The sequence below is a fragment of the Hippocampus bargibanti genome, linkage group LG06 (genome assembly GCF_051943395.1).
Source record: "Hippocampus bargibanti isolate YZ-2025 linkage group LG06, ASM5194339v1, whole genome shotgun sequence".
NCBI lineage: Eukaryota > Metazoa > Chordata > Actinopteri > Syngnathiformes > Syngnathidae > Hippocampus > Hippocampus bargibanti.
Window position 1 is genome coordinate 6,859,499 of NC_142739.1, and position 27,008 is coordinate 6,886,506.

At 44.0% G+C, this 27,008-nt stretch overlaps 1 protein-coding gene across 1 annotated transcript in view; it reads left to right on the plus strand.

Annotated features, from left to right (window-relative positions):
- Positions 1 to 20,873, plus strand: part of LOC148896273 (inactive serine/threonine-protein kinase ULK4-like) — a 43,503-nt gene extending 22,630 nt beyond the window's left edge. The window contains exons 11-12 of the transcript XR_016115274.1: positions 10,221 to 10,320; positions 20,759 to 20,873. The gene's annotated coding sequence lies outside the window, so the exon portion shown is untranslated. The remainder of the gene's footprint in view (positions 1 to 10,220; positions 10,321 to 20,758) is intronic.
- Positions 20,874 to 27,008: the final 6,135 nt, after the last annotated feature.

Below are 27,008 nucleotides of genomic sequence, written 5' to 3' on the forward strand. Positions count from 1 at the left end.
TGTCAACTGTATACTGTGCAAATGTAGATGTGCAAAAACCATTCTATAAACAAGACTGTACATAGTGCAGAATCAAGAAATGCATTTAGATATATTGCAACAACCCATATTTACAAGTGTCCAGTTTTTTTTAATTTTTATTTTTTATTTTATTTTTATTTTTTTTTCACATGTGATCATTGGGAATTGTGAAGCCTGACAGCAGTCGGTAGGAACGAGCGGCGGTACCTCTCCTTCTTGCAGCGCGGGTGTAGTAGTCTCTGGCTAAAGGAGCTACCCAGAGCTGTCAGGATGGGCAGGAGGGGGTGGGAGGGGCTGTCCGTCATAGCTTTTTGTTTAGCTAGCGTCCGTCTGTTGCCCACCTCCTCTAGAGAGTCCAGCGAGCAGCCCACGACAGAACGAAGGTGGCTTTAATTATTATCTCCTGCTTCGATTGAAAATCCAGTTTAGAAAATTCTTTCAATATAGATATTTAATCCACCATTCTGAAAATAAGGCCAAGCAACACGAAAAAAATTACTGGATGGTTGCACTTAACTTGCTAACTGTTTACTGTAGCTTGCTGTCACAAATTCTATTATTCTGCAGCCGAGGAGTCACAAGAAGAATCTCTAATCACCAGCGCATGTCATAAGGCAGGAGAACTGTGTGCCTCACCTCTGCACAGTTTTGATAAAAATAAAATAAAATAAAATAAACACTGTAGTAGCGTTTATAATGTACAGTGACTGTACATTATATACACCAGCTAAAATGTAGAAATTTAGTTCATATACTAAAAGCTTTTGAACACTTTAATAGTGATATGCAGAGGGACAGCAATTCGGTTTCACTGCAGAGCAAGCCAGCATAGTTAGCATAGTGATTGTGCAATCTATGGTGAGGCTCAGCTGGCTGCTGCCTCACCGCTCGTCTCCACTTAGTATTTGAACGGTAAATGTGAAAATTCAGCGATTTTGAAAAAAAAATCAAAAAATGGTGAAGTTAAATCGAAAAGAACGTTAAAGTACAAATCACTAAATAAATATAACAGTTTAATTTATTTTGTCATTTGATATTTCCATGATGACAGGTGAGGCACAGCCTCACCTGCCTCCCCTGACTGCACGTCACTGCTTCATAGTGCTTTCTGTTGCGCAGTTAATCACAAGACGAAACCCATGCGACTTCACCCATCCCTTCTGCCATACTGTGTTGCAGGTAATCATTGTTTCATTTCATTTTTATTGAACAATATTTAGTTTCTTGTGTCGCGTTTCATTTGCCCGTGAGTGTTCGTGGCGGGTTGAACTCTGCGCCATTACAAGCGCACCGCGTGTTCTGCCGAGTCTCCGGCTATGATGCGTCCAGTGACATCATGTAAATAACAGAGAACTTGTGTTGTATTCTCTGTTTCTGTAAATAACCACTATAAGATCACACTTTGTTCATTCTGTTTTGTTATCTACAATGTTTTGCATATTGAGAACAATCTGGAGGAGATTCATGTTAATCACAAGACGAAACCCATGCGACTTCGCCCATCCCTACTGCCCTTCTGAAAAGAAATAAAAAGACACATCCACGCGTCTGGTCTCATTAAGACGGCAGCATTGTGTAGATGAAGACAGTCACTGTTGTGACACCCGTCACATATATACAAACACACAATTAATATTCTAAATGGTTGAATTCATGGGAATTAATTTATAAGACTGAATTTCCTGGAAATGACTGGAATCTGAATCTAAAGAGTTTGATGATTCTCTTTATTTGTAAGTAGGTTCGTTGTCAGATCTCCCAGGCAGGTGACGCGCAGAGCTTGATCGCGCCGTGGAGTCGAGCAAGTCGTGCTGTGAGACTCCGTGCGATGCTGAGCAGGTCTCTGCGAGCTGTGTCTCTTTGAGGCTGTGAGTCCGAGATGAGTCTGAAATGATTCTGCCCCGTGGTTCGCCCTATCTCTCTGTCCCGCGACAGCTCCTTTTATACAATTTTCAAGCGTGTACTATGCATCAGGGTGAGACGCACATCAAGGAGATCAAGGAATTGAAAGACATGAAAGGGTTGAAAGGCGCACTTCAAAATCATACACACGTGTGACGCCACAGGGCTCCCCTCCTGGATCCGTCGGTGAAAGCGATGAAGGTAAAATAAATAAAAACAAAAGTCATTCTGCGACATGGTGAGGCCAGGCAAGATGACGGTCACCGGGCATGGCAGGCGTCGGTGGGGTGGTTACCAAGGAAGTTTCGTGGTGCCTGAAGTCGTTGTACGGGAGCACGGCAAAGAGTGCTCTACGACTGCCAGTTTGAGTCGATCGATGGAAACTTTCCTCGCGGCCGTCCAGTCGATGCCGGAAGGTCTTCTCACCGTGAGTTGTTCGGCTGGGATCGGTCAAGTCGGAGAATCGATGAGGGATTGTGAGGACGAAGGTGCGTGGGGTTGGCCATGATGCCGGGCACGACAGGCCGGTAATCGGCGACGGTGGCGATGATCGCGCTGCCATGGCGCTCTGCAGGACGCTGAGGAAGCACGCTGACGTCGGCGGCCGTGTCGGCCATGAAGCGTCTTCCCGAAATCCGATCGTAGACATAAGCGATGTCCGACGATGTCCGATCGTGGACATATACGATGTCCGATCGTGGACATAAGCGATGTCCGACGATGTGCGATCGTGCACATATACGATGCAGCTAGTTGCAGAGTCGCCAGGTGAATTGGACGATGTCGGCCATCAGGGTGCGGCAGGTTTCACGGTGGGGTCGGGGCGCCCACGGGTGGTGGCGGCCCATCGGGAGCTCGGCTCGAGGGGTCTTGCTGTGAAGATGCCGGGTTCACGGGCGGCTGGGAAATCTGGTTCTTTCCATTTGGAGAGTTGATTGGGCTGAGGAGGATTAGAGAAAAAAAATCCTGATGGCTGTCTCGCGTGTGCTATGCATCAGGGTGAGACGCACATCAAGGAGATCAAGGAATTGAAAGACATGAAAGGGTTGAAAGGCGCACTTCAAAATCATACACACGTGTGACGCCACAAATCCACCAAAAAATGTCTGAAATGTAGATATTTTATTCTCTCTCATTGCATCATAGATATATGTTATGAGTGGTACTGTCGTCCAAGTATTCTGAAAAGGCAGTTGTTTTTGTCATGATTCTGTTCTTGTGTGTTTACAATTAACTATGCCTCTCTTCATTTCGTCATGGCTGTGCAGAGCTCACGCAGTAATTTTCTGTTTTAGTTTGAGTTGGCGAATGCGCACGTCAAATAGCATCGGGCAGAATCCATTTTCACGTTACAAATGTTTCCTGTTATTAATCACCACTAGGTGGCAGAAGAACACGCGAGCAGGTAAACAACTCGATATACACCGTATAAAAATCTCACAACACAGCTCTAGCCATTTATTATTTTTCTCGAACTCGACAGAAAGTTGCAAAGCTTTTGTACTTGAACAACACGCAGCGTGATGGTATTTCCTGTGCAGTGATGAGAGCAATCTTTTATTTCTCAGTTGTATGCGTATTATTCATCATTCTATTTATTCTCACACCCGTACCAATTTAATTTGAAGAAACATCGTGCTTGCAAAAATGCAAAAACGCAAGTTGCTAAAGATAGAAACCAGAATAAGTTCAACCTGAGTGCAGTGTAGTGTACTCCCTCATATCCTAGTTTTTGGAGAAAAGTGACATGAGCACAGTGTTTTCCACCAATATATCCAATAGTCAGCATTTTTTCTACTTGTTTATTTTATTGTTGTCTAAAAACACAGCATCAATTTTCACTATGATTTGCACCTTTTTTAATACTGATTTGTTTCTTTTAGTTCTTTCTTTTGTTGTGTTGCCATGTAAGATTCCTGCTTCTGAATTGATCATTTACATCAGTTTACACAAATACATTCTTTCACAGTGTTTGTTTGTTTGTGAGAATTGTCAAGGTACTACGTGTCAGGTTTGGATGTTATACACGTGATTAGTTTGAGGTTAATCGGCCCATTGAGAGTTGATGTTATGAGGCTACTTGATGCGTGTGACTTTCATTTCAATTGTGCGTGTGTGTTTGTGTGAGTGTGTGTACGTGTGTCTGTGTGTAAGTGTGCGTGTGTTGTATGTGTGCGCGCATGTTTGCATGTGTGCGTGTGCTTGTGTTTGTGTGTGTGTGTGTGTGTGTGTGTGTGTGTGTGTGTGTGTGTGTGTGTGTGTGTGTGTGTGTGTGTGTGTGTGTGTGTGTGCGCGCGCGTGCATGTCCGTGTGTGTGCGCGCGTCCTTGCAGCAGTTTGCTTTTCTGTCAATAACAATGATTTACTGCGTGCTGTGTGTGCTTCTTTTATGGAAGTTTCACATGTCAAATGCAAGTTTCTCTCGTAGGGCTTCTATGATATTGATAGTAGCAAAACTTAGTAAGCATGCTGAGTCCCCTTGATAGAGTTGATTGTGTTGTTCTTTTTTAATTTGCTACAGAGTTCATGATCGAGTGTAAAGAGTTTGATGTTTCTCTTTATTTGTAAGTAGGTTCGTTGTCAGATCTCCGAGGCAGGTGACACGCAGAGCTTGATCGCGGCGTGGAGTCGACGCCCGGCTTGAGCCGGGCGTGCCTGTGCGGATCTTTGCAAGTCTCTTTGAGTCTGTGAGTCCGAGATGAGCCTGATTCGCTCTGTCCCACGACAGCTGCTTTTATACCATTTTAAAGCGTGTGATATGCGTCAGGGTGAGACGCACATCAAGGAGATCAAGGAATTGAAAGACATTAAAGCTGCGGTGCGCAACGGTGATGCCACAAGTGCACTGCTGGATATTAGCCCAGTAGACTGAGATATGAACAGTTAGCAATGAGGAAAACACAACAATTTTCCTACAAATTTGAGAAGGCTATTCAAAACATTATACATATTCTTGAAAATCAACTTCTCTTCATGCAGTCGCATCGATCCAAATAAAAGTTTGGATCGAGGGATGACTTTCAATAGATCGCAGTGATCGAGCTGCTCTGCTACTTACGACACCCTGGCTAGGGTCCCTGAGAGACTGTGCCAAAATAGGACACACATTTTTCAACACATTTCATTTGTTTACATATGATGCCTGGAGACATTGACTCCCCATCAACTCATCTCTGATTTATGCAATCTATTCCATCCATCCAATTTTCTGACCGCTTAATCGTCATTCGGGTCGCAGGGGGTTCTGGAGCATATCCCAGCCCTCTTCGGGCACAAGGCAGGGAACACCCTAAATTGGCTGCCATTCACACTCAGACTCTCACTTCGGGACAATTTTGAGTTTTCAACCAATTTTGAGTGTTTTTGGAATGTGGGAGGAAACCGGAGGACCAGTAGAAAAACCCATGCAGGCCTGGGGAGAACATGCAAACTCCTCACAGGCAGCCCCGACCGGGTCTTGAACTCACGACCTCTGCATTGTGATGCCGTGTTTCTGTTTCGTACTTAACCACTCGTCTACCGGCCCGCGGAAAGTATTCCCAAAATGCATATATATTTTCTTTCCATGGTATTGTAGATGTTTTAATACTTTGTGAGAAAGCAAGATGATGTACAGTATATGATGTAGCTTGCATTAACACAAAAAAGTATATGACTAACATTCACAGAGATACAGAAATCTCTTGTGAGGATTAAGTGGATCAGAAAATGGATTGATGGAGAGTCTGGAAAAGAGGTGAAGAAGCGTGTCCAGGCAGGCTGGAACGGTTGGAGAAAAATGTCAGGTGTGATGTGTGGTAAAAGGGTTTCTGCTCAGATGAAAGGAAAGGTGTCTAAAACGGTGGTGAGACCAGCCATGATATGTGGACTGGAGACGGTGCCACTGAAGAATAGACAGGAAGCACAGCTGGAGGTAGCAGAGCTGAGGATGTTGAGGTTTTCTTTGGGAGTGACAAGGTTGGACAGGATCAGGAATGAGTACATTAGAGGGACAACTCACATTAGAGGCTTTGGAGAGAAAGTCAGAGAGGCTAGACCAAGGGTGGGCAAACTTTTTGACTCGCGGGCCGCATTGGGTTCTAAAATTTGACAGAGGGGCTGGGCCAGGAGCATTTGGAGGGAGTGTTTGGGCCGGAAATACTCTGAACAAGTTATGTCCATAATTTATAAAATCACTTCAAATGACTTCGACTGAGCGTATTTTATAAAGATTCCACAGCATATAGCTATAGTTTACGTTTTAAGACTTGCGCTGAATATTCATGAAGTCTTGTTTTCGAGTTGATGACGATCCCCATGTGACGTCACGTTTGGACCGCCCCTGACCGAGAAAGCGACATACAATGCATTTTGGGTACTTTGTTTGGTCTGAAAACTTCGTGTTGATCCGTGTTGATGGCGCAATTAGAAGGAAAACACATAAATAACGCCATGGTGAATCGTTGTGTGTTGCACCAAGACAACTATTTGATATTCGCTGACACAAATTCCCAGCTGACAAATCAGCCCATTTCCAACGGAGCTTGGGCGCAATCTTCTGCATTTTCTGGGTGCTACATTGCTGTCCTTGACGGCTCGAATTGATATGGGAGGACTCCTTGAATCAATTGCAAACATTTAGGCTTTCCTCTTCAGAACTATTTGAATCATATTCATAACTGGATGAGTAACAAGAAAACATCTTCTGCGAATCTGAAGCCATTGTTTTGATTCTCGAGCAAGGCAAGACGACTTGGCGTGACGGCACGAACAGGGGGGTGGGACCTTCTGAAACTGACCATTTCCGGATTCATTTTGAAGTCATTTTTATTGGTGTTTTTATTTAACTAAAAATATCAGCCTGCCTGATTTGGGTATTTTAGATGCTATAAAACGTTTTTCTGATGTCAGTGGGAAACAAAAATAAAAAATGGTGCCGGTTGTCCTTTAAATGAGTATGTACAAACCTCATAGCACAGTAAGAACACTACAACCCAATTTATTAACTGTCTTTCAAATGTGAAAAATATCCCTGATCAGTTAATAAATTTGTCTCAAGGAATATGGCGTTTACATACTATTTCGCAGATACTTGGAGGAGGAAATGGAAATAGATTAAAATAACATATGCACTGTGATTTATCAATAGTGCGTCTGTTTTTAACAAGTTTCCATCGAAGGGGCAAAGTTAAAGAAATCAACATTTATTGAAAAATGGAATCACTTTCAACATTCAAAACATATTATTACACAACGAAATATTCAAGCTCAATAATACCTACTTATGTTAAATACCGCCAAATCATAGATGGTTTGTCCTGACCGCGCGCTCAACAAACTCCTCACTGACGCCCTCGCCTTCACGCGCAAACAGTACACGTGTACCGTCACCGAGCACACAAACATAGACTACCTGCAGTTGAAATTTGCATACTCAGCACGGCAGCCAATCAGAACCCTGCTTCTTTCTTCCGGACTTTCGCAAGTTTTGCATTTCATCCACTTTTAAGCTGTCATTTAAGAAACACTTGAAATCTGCAATTAATTGTTTCAATTCGTAGCATGTTTTGAGCCACTCCAATTTGTGGAAAAAGAGCTAACATTGCCTTACTACCCGTGTTATGGTGTTCGAATTGTTCTGGAACATCAGTTCCCCAGATCGAATCATGGGGCTTAAACGATACTCTTCTCTACACATGATGGTGCACTGGACGACTGGTAACGATGAAAGTATTGTCAGTTACTGTAACAGGTGCGCACAAACCGTAGGCTCGCGGAGGAATAAAATAATATACTTTCCAACCGCATAACCAACAAAGATGTGAAGATACGGGCAAAACAGTGACATTAGTGTTTAACGGTAGCACATATAAACATCCATCCTCATCTATAAAACCCAAATTTTGACCCGTACTGTACATTGCAACGCATACTGGTAGTCGGAACCCGCTCTCGGTCATAACATGATTTTCAGTTTCCAAAATGGTATGTAAACTTGGAACAATCTCTTCTCTCGAAGCATTGCGAAGAACCGGAAAATGTTGATCAGGTCTATGCAAAGATATTAATATATATGCAACACTAGCCATTTTATCTCAGAATACTTTTGAAGGCACGCATTGTTGTCACAGAATGAGGCATATAAGAGCATACAAAACAATCACTTTTTCTATTTTGTTTAGCAATTAGTGTAGCATAACGATACCACGTGTTTGATAACAATGCATCCCAGTCATGTTTTTTCTCCTGCAAACGGTTGATATAATGCCTCCATGACACCTGAACTTTGGGCCGTTTTGTCAGGTGTTTGTCTGGTTTGTCAGGCTGGAAAGGCGATGTCGTGACTGGTGATGCCACAGATGACATCATGCATATAGTTACGGGAAAACCAATGTGATTTTCATGAAAATCAGGACAGAGTCTCAAGTCCATGCATCCTGCAGCATCATTAGTTATGATAGCAAGTTGGATATCTGTCATCGTACCAGTTCCAGTTCCTAACCAGTTCCCTCGAGCTATCTTGACGACAGTTCGTTTTGCTTCTTGGGCACGACTATCTCGAACCCATTTTGTGTTGGGCTTAGAATGGACCACAACGGAATCCAAACCAGTGGTCCAAGACTTCCAGAACCAACTTGATACAAGCATACCAAGAATCTTGAGGATAATCGCTTCCATTTTGTCGTGCTTGGTTCACGAGGACGCTACGGGGAGATGAGACTATTCCTGCAGCCTGTAGTGGAAAGCAGGCTGCAGGATGTGCCATGTTTGGGCACTTATCTGATGTCATTGGATATAATAGTGGAACTAAGCAGGCTGATGGAGTGCTGGGCTCCACGTGTGTCATCTGGATTGCCCCCACGAGTCCGTACAGCAAGATGATGTGGACCAAACCCATAGCTAGTGAGTAGTTTGGCTCCGTCTGTCTTCCACCTTGATGGCAGTTGGCGTTGTGATCAGCACAGTGAATGGCCCCTCCCACTTTGGTGCAGACCAGGTCTTCCTCCTGATTGCCTTTTATCAGCACCTCGCCTCCGGGGGCGCAGCCTCTGTTCTTGTGGAGGGAACAAAGAGGACTGCAGCAGTACACGTGCTGTGGACCTCTTTTGTTGTAAACATTTCACACAACCATTTTTCCAACAAAGCACCTGGATCTGATTCATTCTCTTGCCAGGGCACACCTTCCCATAATGGGAGGATGAAAGGTCTGCCATGCAAGATCTCAAAAGGCGTTAAGCTGTTGTTAGTGGGCGTTATTTTCATATATAATTTAACCAAAAACAGACATTCAGGCAGTCATGTTCTGAAATAATATGTTTGCATAATGCTTTCGCAACAGATAATGCATCGGATTTCTTTGAAGGCACAATATTGGCTGTCTGTAAAAAAATCGTCACCGTCTTTCTCTCTGCCCATTTACACGCTTCAGTCAATGCAAACATTTCTGCTGCTTGCGCTGAATACGTGTTTGGTAATGAACCGTCAGCAATAATTTCAACGTCGGTCACAACAGCATAACCCACCCTGTTAGCCCCTGCATCTGACCTAGATGCAGATGTAGGGGGTTGCCTGTGACGTCATTGTAACCGGCACAAAGACGTCACAGGCAGGTAGCACTGTGAACGACGAGGAAAAGACGACACAAGACAACCGTGTTAATCAGCTTCACACAACGGCATTTATGACAACTGCGCATGCGTGAGCTGAGCCTACATCGCCTTTCTCTGTTCCATTCACAGGCGCGGAGAGTGTAGGGGGTTAGAAACGACCTCCGTTACTGCATGTTAGTCGATTAGACTACCAAGTCAGGAGAGGGCGCTACGCACCTGTGAATGGAACAGAGGAAGGCGATGTAGGCTCAGCTCACGCATGCGCAGTTGTCATAAATGCCGTTGTGTGAAGCTGATTAACACGGTTGTCTCGTGTCGTCTTTTCCTCGTCGTTCACAGGTATTCAAAATAATAAGTGTTCGACATCCTCAAGATGTTAAAGTAATTGGGGACTTATTGGGCGATGCTATATATGAAACCTTGTTTTGTGGCTTTGATGAATATTTTGTGGCTTTGATGAATTTGGATTTTTGGATGTCAATTGTAGTTCCCAGTATAACACACACGAGCGAGCAGACGTGCATAAGCATGTGCGAATGTGGAGGATATATACAATGTATAGATGTTGTATGTATAGATCTACAAATGAATATATTCTGATATTGAAATTGCTGAATTGATGTTTTGATGAGTAAATGGGTCATAAATGCCGTTGTGTGAAGTTGATTAACACGGTTGTCTCGTGTCGTCTTTTCCTCGTCGTTCACAGTGCTACCTACCTGCCTGTGATGTCTTTGGACCGACCCATGTATCCCCTAGGCCTGAGTCCGGTTACACAGAGGCGTCTACATACAGGTGGATGCTGTCAGGTAAAGATGTGTCTTTCAAGTCAGGTTGTAGAAATGTCATCATCTTTTTTTTAATTTTGTTTATTAATTATTTATTTCCTAGAAATTCAACTTGTTTTGGCAAAGCTGTAACATAGTCAAAGAAGCTTTGTTACCTGTATTCGCTAAATATTGGAACAAAGCTATTTATACAGTCTTGTTCTCGTCTTCAGTCAGTGAGGCAAGTAAGATGTTGTCAATGTACAAAAGAATTGAGAAGTCACAAGATTTTTAAAGTCAGCAATACATGAAGACATTTCCTGTGAGAAAAAAAATCTTGGTGTAACGACTGAGTCCCCCCAGTAGGGGACGTGTGTGCTCCAGTCTGCTCCTTTCCTGAAAACACATCTGGTCTTCTATAAGCAGCAAGAAGGGTTGGGAGGGAGGGTGGGGGACAGAGAGGTCAGTCGTTTAGAGGGAGTGGTGGAGGACGAGCAAGGCAAGACGACTTGGCGTGACGGCACGAACTGGGGGGTGGGACCTTTTGAAACTGACCATTTCCGGATTCATTTTGAAGTCATTTTTATTGGTGTTTTTCATTTAACTAAAAATATCAGCCTGCCTGATTTGGGTATTTTAGATGCTATAAAACGTTTTTCTGATGTCAGTGGGAAACAAAAATAAAAAATGGTGCCGGTTGTCCTTTAAATGAGTATGTACAAACCTCATAGCACAGTACACAGAACACTACAACCCAATTTATTAACTGTCTTTCAAATGTGAAAAATATCCCTGATCAGTTAATAAATTTGTCTCAAGGAATATGGCGTTTACATACTATTTCGCAGATACTTGGAGGAGGAAATGGAAATAGATTAAAATAACATATGCACTGTGATTTATCAATAGTGCGTCTGTTTTTAACAAGTTTCCATTGAAGGGGCAAAGTTAAAGAAATCAACATTTATTGAAAAATGGAATCACTTTCAACATTCAAAACATATTATTACACAACGAAATATTCAAGCTCAATAATACCTACTTGTGTTAAATACCGCCAAATCATAGATGGTTTGTCCTGACCGCGCGCTCAACAAACTCCTCACTGACGCCCTCGCCTTCACGCGCAAACAGTACACGTGTACCGTCACCGAGCACACAAACATAGACTACCTGCAGTTGAAATTTGCATACTCAGCACGGCAGCCAATCAGAACCCTGCTTCTTTCTTCCGGACTTTCGCAAGCGTTATAAAGTCGTGCAATTGCATGTCATTTTCCAAAATAGATGCACAGAACCTCAGCCCAGAAGAAAGATTCAAAAGAAGCTAACAACATATGTGACGCTACAAAACGTAAATTTACATTAAACAGTGACTGTAAAGTGTACGTGAGACTTATGAAAGGGGCTTAGTGGCTCGTAGGAAGCAATGCAAACGTTGCATTGTGCACCACAATGACAATCGACAACTGCAGCAAAATCTACAGCCATGCACATTTACCGTAAATTAAGCAAGGTAGCATTTGTAGGTGCATTCTTGATTTTAAAAACAACTTTATACTTTGTGACAATCTTTTTTAATGTGATTAGTTGTCTCATTGTGCTTCAAGTTGTTAAAAATGGGGCAGGCAACTTTTCAGTTATCTGCCCTGTTGTTCGCTAACTTTTTGTCATGAGTTTTAGACACTGTTTGTACTATAATTTGGGCAAGTTCGGTGGGCCGGATTAAAAAGCCTAAGGGGCCGTATGTGGCCCGTGGGCTGTAGTTTGCCCATGCTGGGCTAGACTGAGATTGTTTGGACATGCCCAGAGGAGAGAGAGTGACGATATCAGGAGAAGGATGCTGACCCTTTAACTGCCAGGCAGGAGACCGAGAGGAAGCCGAAGAGGAGGTTTACGGATGTTGTCAAAGAGGACATGAAGGTATCTGGTGTGAGAGAAGAGGATGCACAAAACCGGGTTAGATGGAGGACATTGATTCGCTGTGGCGACCCCTGAAGTGAAAATAAGAAGAAAATGGATGGATGGATGGATGAATGGATGAATGGATGCATGGATGGATGGATGGATGGATGGATTCAAGACAAATCGACAAACGTATTTGGAGGCAGCTCTGACAAATTTAGTTCAACATAAGTAGAATTTAACACAATGTACAAGTTGCTACTTTAAATGCGGGTGACGTAGTTCGGTTAACCTTGACCAGTCCCATGTGTCTGACTAGTAAATTATCCTCCCCATGTGCAAAGATTTTTCATTTTTAGTTAGTTTTTTTAATTTGGTTTTCCCTTAGTCAGTTGTCATTCTTTGCTAATCTTATCTCCACCATTAGTTTTCTTTGTGACACACATTCCCATGTAATCTTGAAAGTGAAAGTGCACATAACTAGAACTAGATTGTGTCTTTGAATCAAAGATAGTGACTTCTAAGCTGTAACATTCAAACTCAATATTTTCCAAGTTTATCATCCTCCTAATTAATGACTTGTTTTTAAGAGCGTTTTTTCCCGGTTATCCTTTGAAAAACAGAGGTAGACCATCAAAGCCTGCAAAGCCTTCTCTGCTGGCCTAAAATATCTGAATCACAGACTGATGTTAATTATGTTTGCTCCATGAGTTCTTATTAAATATTTCCAAAATGTCTGACAGCTTCCTTTAATTACTTTTCCCGTTGCACTGCTTCCAGGCGTGTTTTCGTGTTTCAGCATTTAACCAATCGCATTTCAGCCATCGTTGGTTACCAGGGTCAGAAAACTACCGGTACGCCTTTGCAATCAGTTCTACGGGCCCTGTAGCATCAAATGTGTCGATCAAACTGTTGGTTTGTGGCGGCACTCGCGCGTACCTCTGACGCAAGTACACACGTCACACGTACCGCTGACGCAAGTACGCACGTTCCACTGACGCAAGTACGCTCTTTGCGCATACTGCTGACGCAAGTACGCATGGCTTCCCATGTAAGTACGCTGTTGAAAATTTGCTGTCCCTGCTAACGGAGAAGCCTGAAGTGGTCGTGCGACACACATGCTTGGATTCAGGCGGACGGCGCAGGAAAAAAAGCAGCACAGCAAGACGGCATGCTCGACTCCACGGCGTTATTAAGCTGTTGAATATACTTCATCTGTTGAGTAAAACCTTCCGACACACAATTGTTTTTGGCCCTCGTGCCGTTCTTTCTTTAGGGTTTACAATTAGCGGAGGAGCGATCAAAGAGCACAAGAAACTCGTTATTGGCGAGCCAGCCAGGAGCATTTTTTTCTCCTTTGCCCAATCGACTTCTCGAGTGTATCCCTATCTTCTTTCCTGATGGAAAAGGAGCAGATCTCTGCCGTCTCCCTCAAACTTCCCTCCCCCTGGCTGAAAGATATGAAGCTCTGGCTTCAAGTCATTGACTCTCAATTCTACAACCGTGGCATCAGCCAAGAGATCATCAAATTTCACTACGTCGTCGCTGCCCTTATCCCGGATTGGGTGGTCGTTTGCACCAAATCAGATTCAACCCTCCAACCAAAAATCCTTACTGTTGGAATACGTCTGTTGGAATCTAATTCCTGTTTCTCTTCTGGTTCGGAGTTCAACGGAGTTTTATGATGAAATACCAGCGGGGACGATAGATGGTGAACAGAAAAGACTACTTTATTCTAGTAAAACAATAGAAGAACATCTCTCGTCGAAGCGGTAAGCCAAGAGCACAAAGCCCGCCCCTTCAACCTAGTTTAACTCACACAGCAGCGATTTGTTGTCCAATCAGCTACGGGACAGGGGGTTGGGAGAACATTAGACTGAGGAACATCTCTAGTTGCACCCTACATCTGCAACAAATTAACTAATAAGCTACATACATCCATATAGACTAAACTAAACATGAAATAACATAGTATGTACTAAACTAAACATGAAATAACACATGATGTTTACGGATGTGTATAATAACACTCCATCACTTACACTGCCCTAAAACGGGAGATCCTGAAGGAGACCTCCCTCACGGAATGCCAAAGGTACGCAAACGTAATGCGTGACATAGAACTGGGCAACGGTCGGCCCTCCCAACTTCTGCAACGCCCAGAGACAATGGGGGGACAAAATCAATGGCCAGGGTTGCCTGCAGCATGCCGTCATCGAGAAGCTACCCCCGATGCTCCAAGCGTCCTCACCACCAACTCATCACCAACTCTACCTTGCATGAGTTGGACGACGTCGTCGACAAAGTTGCGGAGGCGTACGCGGTTCAGCTCACTGTTTCTGCCGTTGAGCGTCCTCCGTCGCCAGGGCCCTCGACTGATGTTCTCCAACTGCTGGTCGACAAGATGGATGCCCTTTGAACTGATAGCTGGGAATGCAGCCATAGTCGTGGATGCAGCCCTGTCAAGGATGCAGCCCAAGCCGCAACCGTAACCCATCCTCCGCAGACCCTGACCTCTGCTGGTACCACCAAAATTGGGCCGACCAGGCCAAACGATGCCGCAAACCGTGCAAGAAGGCGGGAAACGGCCCCACCAGAGAGTGACTAATGTCTGTGGCATCCTTCTCCTTGGGAATTAGTACGCCTCCGGCCCTTCGCCATACCTTTGGTATTATCCCTTTCTGCCACACAATCCTCATGAGCCTGCAAAGATAGCGCAGAACATCTGATGTGTTCTTGTAGAGCTTGTACGGAACTCCATTTGGCCCGGGGGCTGATGCTGATCTGGCATGCCGTACTGTGTTGACCACTTCCTTCCATTTTGGAGGACCAGTCTTGAAGTTGAATTCCAGTGGTTCAATAGGGGGGATGTCATGTGGGATAAGTAGTTTTTCATGCCTTTTTGTGTCCTGGTGGACCGTTTCCAGGTGCTTTTCAAGTTCCTGCTTTGAGGTTTTCAGGATTCCGCTTTTGTCCTTAGCAAAGAGGTCTTTGACAAACTTAAAGGGGTTTTTATAGAACCGTGTTCCTTGTTCTTGCGATGTTTCCTCAAGTGTTCTGCCCTTCGTAAGGTTGCCAACCGGCATTTGATGTCCCCCTGTAGCAGCATGAGACCATCTTTCTCTGCATCAGTGGCCTTCTTCCACTGTTTTCGCAGGTCCCTTCTTTCTCTGACCAGTCTGTCTGTCCCTTGCTGCCTCCTAGATTTGGTTGGTGGTGGTCTTGCATTGGCGGTTTTCCGGATGTACACTCCAAAGCGCTCCTCCCCATAGTGATATATGATGTCACCAACATTTTCCAGCTTTTTCCCTGCTGTGCCCATTTATTGCTCCAAGATTTTCATTAGATCGTTATTGACGGTTTCCCACTCTCTTTTTTCAATAGCTTTTGGACACTTCACACTTGGTCTGTGTCCTTTGATCTTGTCCTCCTTGGGAGGTGTCTGTGGTTGGGTGGGCTCTTCCACCTTTCATTCTGTAAGTTCATTACGATCCTCATTGACAGGGGTGTTGACGCTCTGCGAACTTTGGTTTTCGTCCCGTCGCTGTGCTTCACTGAACTTATTTGACATCTGATCTTATAAGAAATATTGGTCAATGCGAGGCCCTTGTCTCTGCTTTCCCAATCACTGTCTTTTCCCATGGTGGATCTTTAACCTGATAGCTGTTGTTAGTTTTGCACAGCCACACATGCACACCTTGAGTGAGTGTCCTGCTGCCGTTGTCTCATGTGCCTTGTTCTTGCTCGTAGTCACGTTCGTTCCTGGGTCGGTAGCCGTGTTGTCAGTCATTGAGCCATCTTGCGCCCCCGCTCTCGCAGGCTCTAGGGGTATCTTTCTCTGTTTCGTTTCTGTAGCATTTAGCGGGTGTCTCCAACAAACTGAACCAGCGTTGGTGACTGCCACCATGGGTAGCTAGCCCATGACAGCCCCAGTGGGGTCTATTCCCTCCTGTCAGCTGTCTCTCCAAGCTGGCACACAGACTTTCCTGTGTTGTCAGCTGTCCTTTCACAGCAGTCACTGGATGACATCCAGATACTCAGAATCATGAAACACTGGACATGATGTTATTCTGTCCGTTTGTGCCAATGGATGGTCCGCACATGAGATTTAGCCTTGTCGTTGAGAGTGGTGTGTGAGGCGGGAAACGGCCCCACCAGAGAGTGAGCGCAGCCTCCCACTTTCCTGGCGACTCTGCGAACATTGAGGAGACGCTTCTTGGTCGACTCGGCAGCTTTCATCAGTGTTCTTCCTCCGTCTCTTGCAGAGCATCATAACTCCGATGCTGCAGTGTCCCTGCAAGCTGCCAACCACACCACCATCAAGACATATGACCAACGGTTTCTCAACCTTGATTTGGGCCTACGTCGCTCTGTCTCTTTTGTCTTCATCGTCACCGATGTCCCTCACCCCATCCTTGGCGCTGATTTCCAGCACGAGTTCGACATGTCTGTTTGTCTGACCAACCCCAGTCGGCTGACCTTACCTGCCTCCTGTGACGTTGTGCATCACATTGTGACTGGTGGCCCGCGAAGTTTCAACGCTTTTGCCGCCTTGCTCCTGCGAAACAACGGATTGATGGAGCAGAATTCAACCACATGCTTCAGCTCTGTGTTAACCATCCCTCGGTCTCGATGTTATCTGCCAGCTGCATATGGTCACCAAGGCAAAGGCAGGTGACTGGCGTCCCTGTGGTGACTATGGAGCTCTGAATGTTGTCATCGTCCCCGATCACTAACCCTTTCCCCACATCGACTTGTGTTTCCTTCCTCCAGCATTGTTCTCAAACATCGATCTGGTACGAGCCTACCACAAAATTCCTGTCGCTGAGGAGGATATTCCGAAGACAGCCATCAACACCCCATTTGGGTCGTTCAAGTTCCTTCGCATGCCTTTTGGCGTCCAGAACACCTCCCAGATGACTGTTCTGCGCGGTCTCGACTTCTGCTGTGCCTACATCGACGACATTCTCATCACCAGCAACTCCGAAGAAGAGCACCTGCAGCACCTGGAAACGATCTTACGCCGTCTTGATGAGCACGGCCTGGTCGTCAACAAGTGCGTTTTTAGCCAACCCGGGGTCAAGTTACTTGGCTACCTGGTTGACGGCATCTGAGTGTGCCCGCTACCCAACAAGGTGCAGGCCATCCGCGATTTTCCCAAACCCAAAACGGTGACGCAACTACAACGTTCCTCGGTATGGCAAATTTCTACCGCCGATTCATCCCGAACTGTGCTGAGGCTGCTTTACCACTGAACTTGCTGACTGGCAAAGAAAAAAAGCACGTCCCCAGTCACCTCTCCTCCGAGCCATTGAAGGCTTTTCAATGGCTAAAGGATCCCGTTGCTGATGCGTCACTCCTCGCTCACCCGAGCCCCAATGGTCAGTTGGCTCACACGTTTGACGCTTCCAAAGTTGCAACTGGTGCAGCTCTCCATGACGGCCTCAACGGTGATTCTCGACCCATTGCCTTCTTCTCCAAAGCCCTCCAGCCGGCTCAACGCCAGTACTCCACTTTTGGCTGTGAACTTATCGGTGTCTACCTCAGTGTGAAGCACTTCCAGCACCTCATCAAAGGTTGCCGCGTCATCATCTACACCTGGGTGTCAAACTCATTTCGCATTGTGGGCCAAATATGGCCTCGGTAGATGTGGTTTGGACCAATAAAATCATACCATACATGCTATAAATACCCAAAATATCATGTCTTTCATTAGTTTGGGTGTAAAGAAGCACAAGGACATTAGGAAAACGATGACATTTAATGAACATTCCTTTTACACATCATTTCATTTCATGAACAAATATGCAATTTACTTTTATCATTCACTTTTATGCATTTCAACTGATCCCAATGATTCTACAAAACTTTAACAATAAATCGGTATTGAAAAATATAGCAATGCACTTTAAGATAAAATGAGACTTACAAAGAAACAAATTTTTAAACCATTGTTTTTGTTTCTGATATTTGACATATTTTGGCCTGTACAAGTGCATCAATACAGGGTGTCTTGGAGTGTCTGAAATAGTGTCTGCCCGGGCCCGGGCCCTGCAACTTTTCCGCCGGGCGTACAACTTTCAAAACATCTCCGCCCAGGTGGCCGACAACTTCTTCAAGAAAAAAAAAACAAAAAACAAATGAAATATTATTTTTTTTCAAATTTAACTTTTGCTTTATTTAATAAAGCAAACGTTTGATCGAATATTTCGAAATCAGAATAAATTATTCGGATTTGGAAATCTTCATTCGTTTTGGAAATTTCTGAATTTCGGTTCGTTTGGCAATTTGCATACTCGGCATGGCAGCCAATCAGAAGCGTGGTCCTCTCTTCCGTCTTTCCCAAGAGTTATAAGGTCGTGCATTTGCATATCATTTTCCAAAATAGATGCACTGAACCTCAGCCCCAGAAGAAAGATTCAAAAGAAGCTAACACAATTTATGACGCTACAAAACGTAAAATTACATTATCCCATGGCTGTAAAGTGTACTTGAGAGTTTTGAAAGGCGCTTAGAAATTGAACACACATTAAAAGCATCGTGGAAAGAAGATTTCACGTGGCTTGTAGCAGACGACGCAACGCAAACATTGCATTGTGGAAAATGACCAACAGTGTATGGACAAACGACCAACTGAAGCAAAATCATCAGCAAGGGATATTTATGATAAATAAAGCAAGGGAGCATTTATAGTAGGTACTTCCTTAATAAAAACAATCCTTAATACTATGCAGCAATGTTTTTTTTTTTTTTTTTTTTTTTTTTTTTTTTGCGCGATTAGTTGTCTTATTGTGTTTCAAGTTGTGAAAAATGGGGCAGGCAACTTTATGGCCAGGCAGGCAACTTTTCAGAGTTGTCTGCTCTGGTGTCTGGTAACCTTTTGTCATGAGTTAGCTGACTCCTTCACAATGTCATTTAAGTGCTTGTTTGTGAGCTTCGAACGCATTTTTGTTTTATTGATATTCATTACTGAGTAGATATTCATTACTGAGTAGATTTGTTCACAAAGGTAGGTTGTTCCAAACATGCACAAAGGTTTATCAGGCAGGGCTGTTAATTTGGGGTACCATGGTAGTAAGTAGATACTGATAAAATTTGTCCTGGCCTACGGAGGCAAATTTGCCCTTCAAATCTGCATCACATTGTGAATCAATTATTTCTAGCTGGATTTCGACCGGTCGATCAGAAGCTTTAACTGTGAAAGGTGATCGAAAACCGAAATTCTGCCTCAAGTAAACCAAATACCTTAAAACGTTTCTCAAACTGTCATACTTTTCACTGTGATGAGTCTCGTAGTGGCGTCGAATATTATATTACTTCAATACCCAAACGTGTTGAAAACACACCAAGCACAAAGGTTTCCCGCATATCTCTGTAAAAAAATATGATGTTGTCCATTTTCATTGAGAATTATACACTCCTTATCTACTTTTCTCCGTTTGGATAATGATATTTCGGCTAATGAAAGTGCTGAAACCGCGGTTAAAAAGAAAATCGAAACAGCACAACTCTAGTGGACAATCCTTGAATCTCACCTCATTAAAAATATTAATTCCAAGTCGTTTGTGCATTTTTTCCACTTATCCTGCGGGCCGGATCAAACCTCCTTGGGGGCCGGTTCCAGCCCGCGGGTTGTATGTTTGATACTAATGATCTACACCGACATCAAGCGACTCCTCTCCGCTATCGCCTTGGCTTCTGTGAAGTACCTGGAGCGTGAAATTCGGCATTTGGACTACGTCTCGTCATTAGCCAATCATAGTATCACTAACCACTGGTGATAAGAGCATACTGGCCAGAGCTAGCATACGTTATCGAGCGCTGCATATGAAAATATATTGTGTTGATTTAATAGCAGTTTTGTCAACCCACAATGGCCTAAGAAGGAGAAGAAATTGACTTGATTGCCGATTTACTGTTAAAGCCATTTTTTAATACAAACTTTTCAAAAAAGGTAGTTCTAACAATGTTATCAAATAATATAGCAATTTTGTGAGGTTATTATTGATGCTTGGTATTGGTGTGGTGTGAAATACCGATTTACGACCTCATATAATTAATCCACATGTTGATGGTAAAAACTCAACAGTTTAATGACAGTCTTTCTTTCTTCACAATTAATTTCCTGGCTAACTGTAACGTCAAGTACATGACTTGGAATAAATCAAACCACACTTTTTTTTTACAGTGGCAGCTGCGGATTAATTCAGACGTAGAACTACTGAAGACCGAGGAGTGACATCCACAGCCCGCCACTGTTGAAAAACATTTGCAAAATCAAGGTGGTGCCCATGGAGACGATTAGTGCAGGCATTCAACTTCGCTCTCAAATAAATCACCAATTGACGCGATTTATACCACAATAGTACCAAGTAACAAATAACTTAATAAATAAATAACTCTAATTTATCCATATCGGCATTACACAGTTTTATGTACTGAGGCTCAATTAATCAAGATGTCATCTTTCTCCCCTTCTTGACCCTGTCACACCTAATTTTTTTGTTCGCATTTCCACTTCATCATGTTGCCTTGCTCTCACTTCCACTCTGCTCTGCTACTGCCCCGGAAGCAGCCCCCTACGCCACACTCTTCTCACCAATGCTCCATCCCTATGACTCTACGAGGAGAAGAGAGGCTCCCCAGAGGGCCCGTGTTTCACTCGTGCTGCCGCCTACACTGTCTTAATGAGGAGCCTGCGGGAAGGGGTGAGTGTCTCTGTGTATGCCTCAGTGTGTCTGTTTGTATGTGTGTGTGTGTGTGTTTGCGTGTGAATGTGTAGTTGTGACTAAGTCTCATTTTGTATGTGCGGAGGGGATGGGGGTAACCCTATGAACAGTAATGATGAGGCAGCTGTGGAAGCCTAGAGCATTGTTTGCCAGCTGCAAGTCAAGGGCATCCAAGCGCAGTCACGTGTACACATCAGCATGCATGGCGACACACATGCACACATTTACCTGCATCAAACTCAGCCTGTATTGCTTAGTGGCCTGACCTCATTTGCAATTAGGGCCTCCAGACATATATTGTTGATGGCAAAATCAAAAATATTGACATTCCAATGATTTTTGCCCATTTTTCCACTTATCTTTTCTACTTTATACTTTATACCTTTGACATAAAAGTTAATCCATGTGAGTTGGGGCTTGTTTGCTTATCAGCAAAAATGACCCAACCAATAAATAAATGTCTTCTACACATCAAAAATAAATGTATTTAGGTGGAACAGCTGAGTACATTTGTGATAGATTAGATGTGATGGGATGTGATAGATAAGATGGTTGATGATGAATTCAGAGTATTGATGACATGTGACTGAGTAAAACAACGGGCAGATAAAATCAATGTGAGGAATGAGGCACAGATATGCTGTGTGTCAAAGGTAAAATGGTCTTACCTAGATGGCCCACCACAGCCGAATGAATATAGATGACACTCTGGTCTGCACAGTTGTCAGCTTGTAGATACTGTTGCTTCATTACCACTGGGACAGGGGTTGAGGTAGATGAGGCGGGGTGACAGGAATAGAGAGAAGGGTTGAAGCCAAGAGAGAGGAGGTTACTTTTTTTCATTGTTGAGTTGTGAGACACACACATATAAACACACACGTGCACAAACACAATTGAAGGGACAAGAGCTTCATCGTCAAACCCAACTTGTCTTTTGCTATCTCTTTCTTCCCCCTGAGCTTGTTCACACCACCTTCCGTCACTGTCTTTCTCACTTCTTGGTGTGCTAGTTTTAGTTGGAATCTACCCCAGCTGACTGGACTAGAGGTTTTTCAGCACATTGCAGGGCACATACTGTATAGATCAAATGGGGGAACGCGTAATCCGATGGATACGTCAAGGCATATCATCAATGGAATAAAAGAGCTGAGCTCACAGTAGCAGCCTCCCTAACACCAAGAAAGACAAAGATCATTTGTGTAGGCAAAGCCCAACTAAGATGTCTCCTTAAATGCATACAACTCAGCTCAGTCAAACAAAGCAATATTCCATGTTATCAATTGATAATATTGTTAACCTCTTTAATTATTCAACATATATTTGAATTATTTACTGTTTCTACTTTTATTTAAAAGTAAGTTATTAAATATGTATCTTAATTCAGTCATCTTTTCATTTCATTGAATGCCCATGACATGTGGAGTCCCTCAAGGGTCAGTCATCGGACCTCGTTTGTCTAGTTAGTATGTTACGTTTGGGTCAAATTCTTCAGAACACTAATGTTGGCTATCATGGTTATGCAGATGACAGAGTTCTATTTATCAATGTCTCCAAAGGACAACACTTCTGCCCTTATCTCGGCGTATTGGGTTTCTGTCTAGAGCAAAATAACATCTGGATGAAGCCAAATTTCCTGAACTGAAACAAAGCAAAACTGAGGTTCTGCACCAAAAAAATTAGGATTGTTGTTACAAGACACCTGGCATCTTTGTCTTCAGAAACCAGACACATCTTGGCATGCTGACCTACAGCAATCCTATCGAATCAATCATGATCCATGATTTTATCTCCAGCAGACCTGATTATTGTAATGGTCTTCTAACTGGACTCCCTAAAAATCAAACAGTACACTGTACATGGTAGCTCCAAACCTAAGTGAACCACAAGCCCTATTTTACTAATTTTTGTATGTTACTTTTGTTTTTCTCTTCTCTGCTTCTAAATTTCATGAAGTGTTGTGTTTGGGCGAAAAACAAACAAAAACCTTAATTTAATTGCTTGTGTGAAGCATATTTAGTCATTATTTATCCATCCAGCCATACAACCACCCATTCATCAGCTTTATCTTCAGAAGGGGTGTGACTGAGCCTATCCTAACTGTCGTCGCACAGTAGGTGGAGGACAACCTGGACCGGTTATCAGCCAATTGCCGGGCACATATGGAGACAAATAAATTCACACTTTCAATTGGCTGATGGGGAAAAATAGTGCTGATCTCAAAAAATATCTTGCAAATGTGGTAATTAGTTTTTGTCCACATTTTCAACAAATAAATAAAATACTGCTGAACAAATTGTCCCTCGTACTGCTCCCCTAAGTAGAGATGTACAGGAAGAAAAACAACATAGAACATTTCGTCTGTGTAAGCTCTCAGTCGTACAGGAGTGGTCCATCGATGAGAAGGTTTCTTCAGCCGTCATCTGTACAAAAGTGAAGGTTTCGGACGTTTCGCCTCCTATCCAAGAGACTTCGTCAGCGAACTAAAGTCTGACTGGTCGTATCGGCCCCATTTATATATCCCTAATGTCCAGACCTAGTGGCGCCGGACACAGCTATGATAGGTCCCTACTCTCAGGTTGGGGGGGGCGCGGGACCCCCCCCTGTGGCCCCACTGATTGTTCCTACATTCCTGACTAACGATTGGCCTATTACCCCCACTCCCCCCGGTATCACCTCATCAGCATAACGACCCTCATCAGCATTGCGAAAGTTGCCTAACCTGTTTTGCCTGAGCAGGCTATTGTATGAACGATCCAAATTGAACCTCACACCACCCGACCGGTTTAATGAAGGATTTTGTTGTTTTATAAGAATCGCCTCTTTTACCCCCCTTTAAAGAACATAGATGGTTTGAAAGAACATAGATGGTTTGAAAGAACATAGATGTAGCCACGGCTAGCAGTGCTGACCACGCGCCCATGTTGGGTGAATGCATTGATATTACGGTAATCCACAATCTATTGCAGCTGCAAATAAACAAAAAAGAACACATAATCCCCTGGGTCAAAATTAATATATTTTCCATTTTTTTAATTTCTTTTCCCACTCCTCGCATGAGAATTCCAGGAGTTCAACCCCTCTGAAGAACACCTCCCAGAATTGCCTCGGTCTTACCTTACTTCAGCCCAGCGCGCGGCAACAAACGCGATGACCCGATCAAAATTCGATTACAAGCCGGTGATACGCAGATTAACCGTAAATACAATTGCTTTTTTGGCCATAAGAAACCCACAATGCATTCACCCAACATAGCTGCATGCTAGCGGCACTCACCCGTGAAGAATTCCTGAGAGACGCACACCAGAAGTGAGGGGGCTGCCCACTCGAACACTGCCCACAACACCCCCCCCCCCTCCCGGAGCCATCGGCTAGGACCCGGAGTTTTTGGCACCAAATGTTGGATTATTTTGATATGTTCGTCGTTGGTTCATTGCTTCAACGGGTGTGATGGAAGAGGATGGTTAAATCATCAGGGAGCCAGCTGTAGAACAGAAAGTTGGTTTAATCTTGGAGAGAGCGGAGGCATCGCGGTGTCACCTTAAGGAGGAAGCATGGCGATAGAGAGAGACGAACACGAAGGGAGAACATTTTATACGGCGCGTAGTGTGTGACGCGAAAGGATGTGATGTAATGTAAATGCGACATCCTGTAAGGGAAGGCTGGATATGATGTATCAGGAAGTTCAAAATGTAAACAAAGATTATAGATTGATGTTTAGAGATGTTTGTATGGCGAATTACCCCAACAGTAAGACAAGCACTGGGTGTGCAAGAGGTCCTTCCAGATGACTGGCAAACTTCAGCGAACATAATCAGAGACACAGGTCGGAAAGTACTTGGTGTATCGAGTGGAAGAAAGGTAGATAAGAAGACTTGATGGTGGAATCGGAGGTGCAGGAGTGTGTACAGAGAAAGAGGTTAGCAAGAAGAAGTGGGACACTGAGAGGATGGACAAGAGTAGACAGCAGTACAAGGAGATGCAGCGCACATTTAAAGTAATGGTGGCAAAGGCCAAGCAAGAGGCTTATGATGACTTGTATGCTAGGCTGGACAGCAAGGAAGGTGAGACTGATCTTTACAGGCTGGTGAGACAAAGATGGAAAGGTCTTGCAGCAGGTTAGGGTGATTAAGGATAGAGATTGCAATGTATTAACAGGTGCCAGTAGTGCGATGGCAGTATGGGAGGAGTACTTTGAAGAATTGATTAATGAGGAAAATGGGAAGGAACAAACAGTAGAAGACGTGAATGATGTGGACCAAGATGTAGCAAGCATTAACAAGGATGAAGTGAGGAGGGCGCTGAAGAGGATGAAGGGGGGAAAGGCACTCGGGCCTGATGATTTACCAATCGAGGTATGGAAGTGTCTTGGAGAGGTGGCGGTGGTGTTCCTGACTGGGTTATTCAACAAGATCTTAGATGGTGAACAGAAGCCTGAAGAATGGAGACGAAGTGTACTTGTGCCCATTTTTAAGAACAAGGGAGATGTGCAGAGTTGTACGGACTACAGAGAAATAAAGTTGATGAGACATAAAATGAAATTACGGGAAAGATTAGTTGAAGCTAGACTAAGAGCAGAAGTGAACATTTGTGAGCAGCAGTATGGCTTCATGCCAAAAAAGAATACGACAGATGCAGTGTTTGCTTTAAGAATGCTGATAGAGAAGTACAGAGAAGGTCAGAAGGAATTGCATTGTGTCTTTGTAGATCTGGAGAAAGCGTATGACTGGGTTCCCAGAGAAGAGTTGTGGCATTGCATGAGGAAGTGTGGAGTGTCAGAAAAGTATGTCAGAGCGGTGCAAGACATGTATCTTGACTGTAAGACAGTTGTGAGGTGTGCTGTTGGTGTGATGGAGGAATTCAAGGTGGAGGCTGTACTCCACCAGGGGTGAGCTCTGAGCCCCTTCTTATTTGCTATGGTGATGGACAGGCTGACAGACGATGTTAGACAAGAATCTCCTTGGACCATGATGTTTGCAGATGACATTGTGATCTGTAGCGAGAACGGGGAACAGGTGGCGGAGAAACTAGAGATGTGGAGATATGCCCTGGAAAGGAGAGGAATGAAGATCAGTCGCAGCAAGACAAATATATGTGTGTGAATGAGAGGGATCCAAGTGCGAGTGCAAGAGTGATACTAAGGGAGAAGAGATAAAGAAGGTGGATGATTTTAAGTACTTGGGGTCAATTGTCCAGAGCAATGGAGAGTGTGGAAAAGAGGTGAATAAGCGTGTCCAGGCAGGCTGGAGCGGCTGGAGAAAAATGTCAGGTATGATGTGTGATGTGTGATAGAAGGCTTTCAGTTAGGACGAAAGGAAAATTGTATAAAACAGTGGTGAGACCAGCCATGATGTTTCGACTGGAGACAGTGCCACTGAAGAAAAGACATGAAGCAGAGCTGGAGGTAGCAGAGCTGAAGATGTTGAGGTTTTCTTTGGAAGTGACCAGGTTGGATAGGATCAGGAATGAGTACATTAGAGGGACAACTCATATTAGAGGCTTTGGAGAGATAGTCAGAGAGGCCAGACTGAGATGGTTTGAACATGTCCAGAGGAGAGAGAGTGACTATATCGGGAAAAGGATGCTGAGCCTTAAACTTTCAGGCAGGAGACTGACAGGAAGACCGAAGAGGAGGTTTATGGATGATGTCAAAGAGGACATGACGGTAGCTGGTGTGAGAGAAGAGGATGCACAAAACAGGGATAGATGGAGGACATCGATTCGCTGTGGCGACTCCTGAAGGGAAAAGCCGAAAGGAAAAGAAGATTAGTGTCACTTAAGCTGAGGTCACCTATCCTCACAGCTGAAATTTTCACCAGAATTTTGGGAGTTGCCAAAAATCGTGACTTGTTCTTTGAAACCTGAAACGCCTCATTAAAAGCTCTCCTGCATATGAGACTTGGCAAATGGCGGGAGACTTCTCCGAGCTCCATGGCGCGACTCCGCCAGGCTTTATTTACATTTCTAAGCCCCGCCTCTCAGGCCGCGGAGGTGGTCTCGTGATAATTTACCACAAGAACTGGAAAATCCTTCAAGTTTCACCCCAGGAAACCCTATCGTTTGAATGCCTTGCTTGTAAAATTTCTGGACCCTCACCCA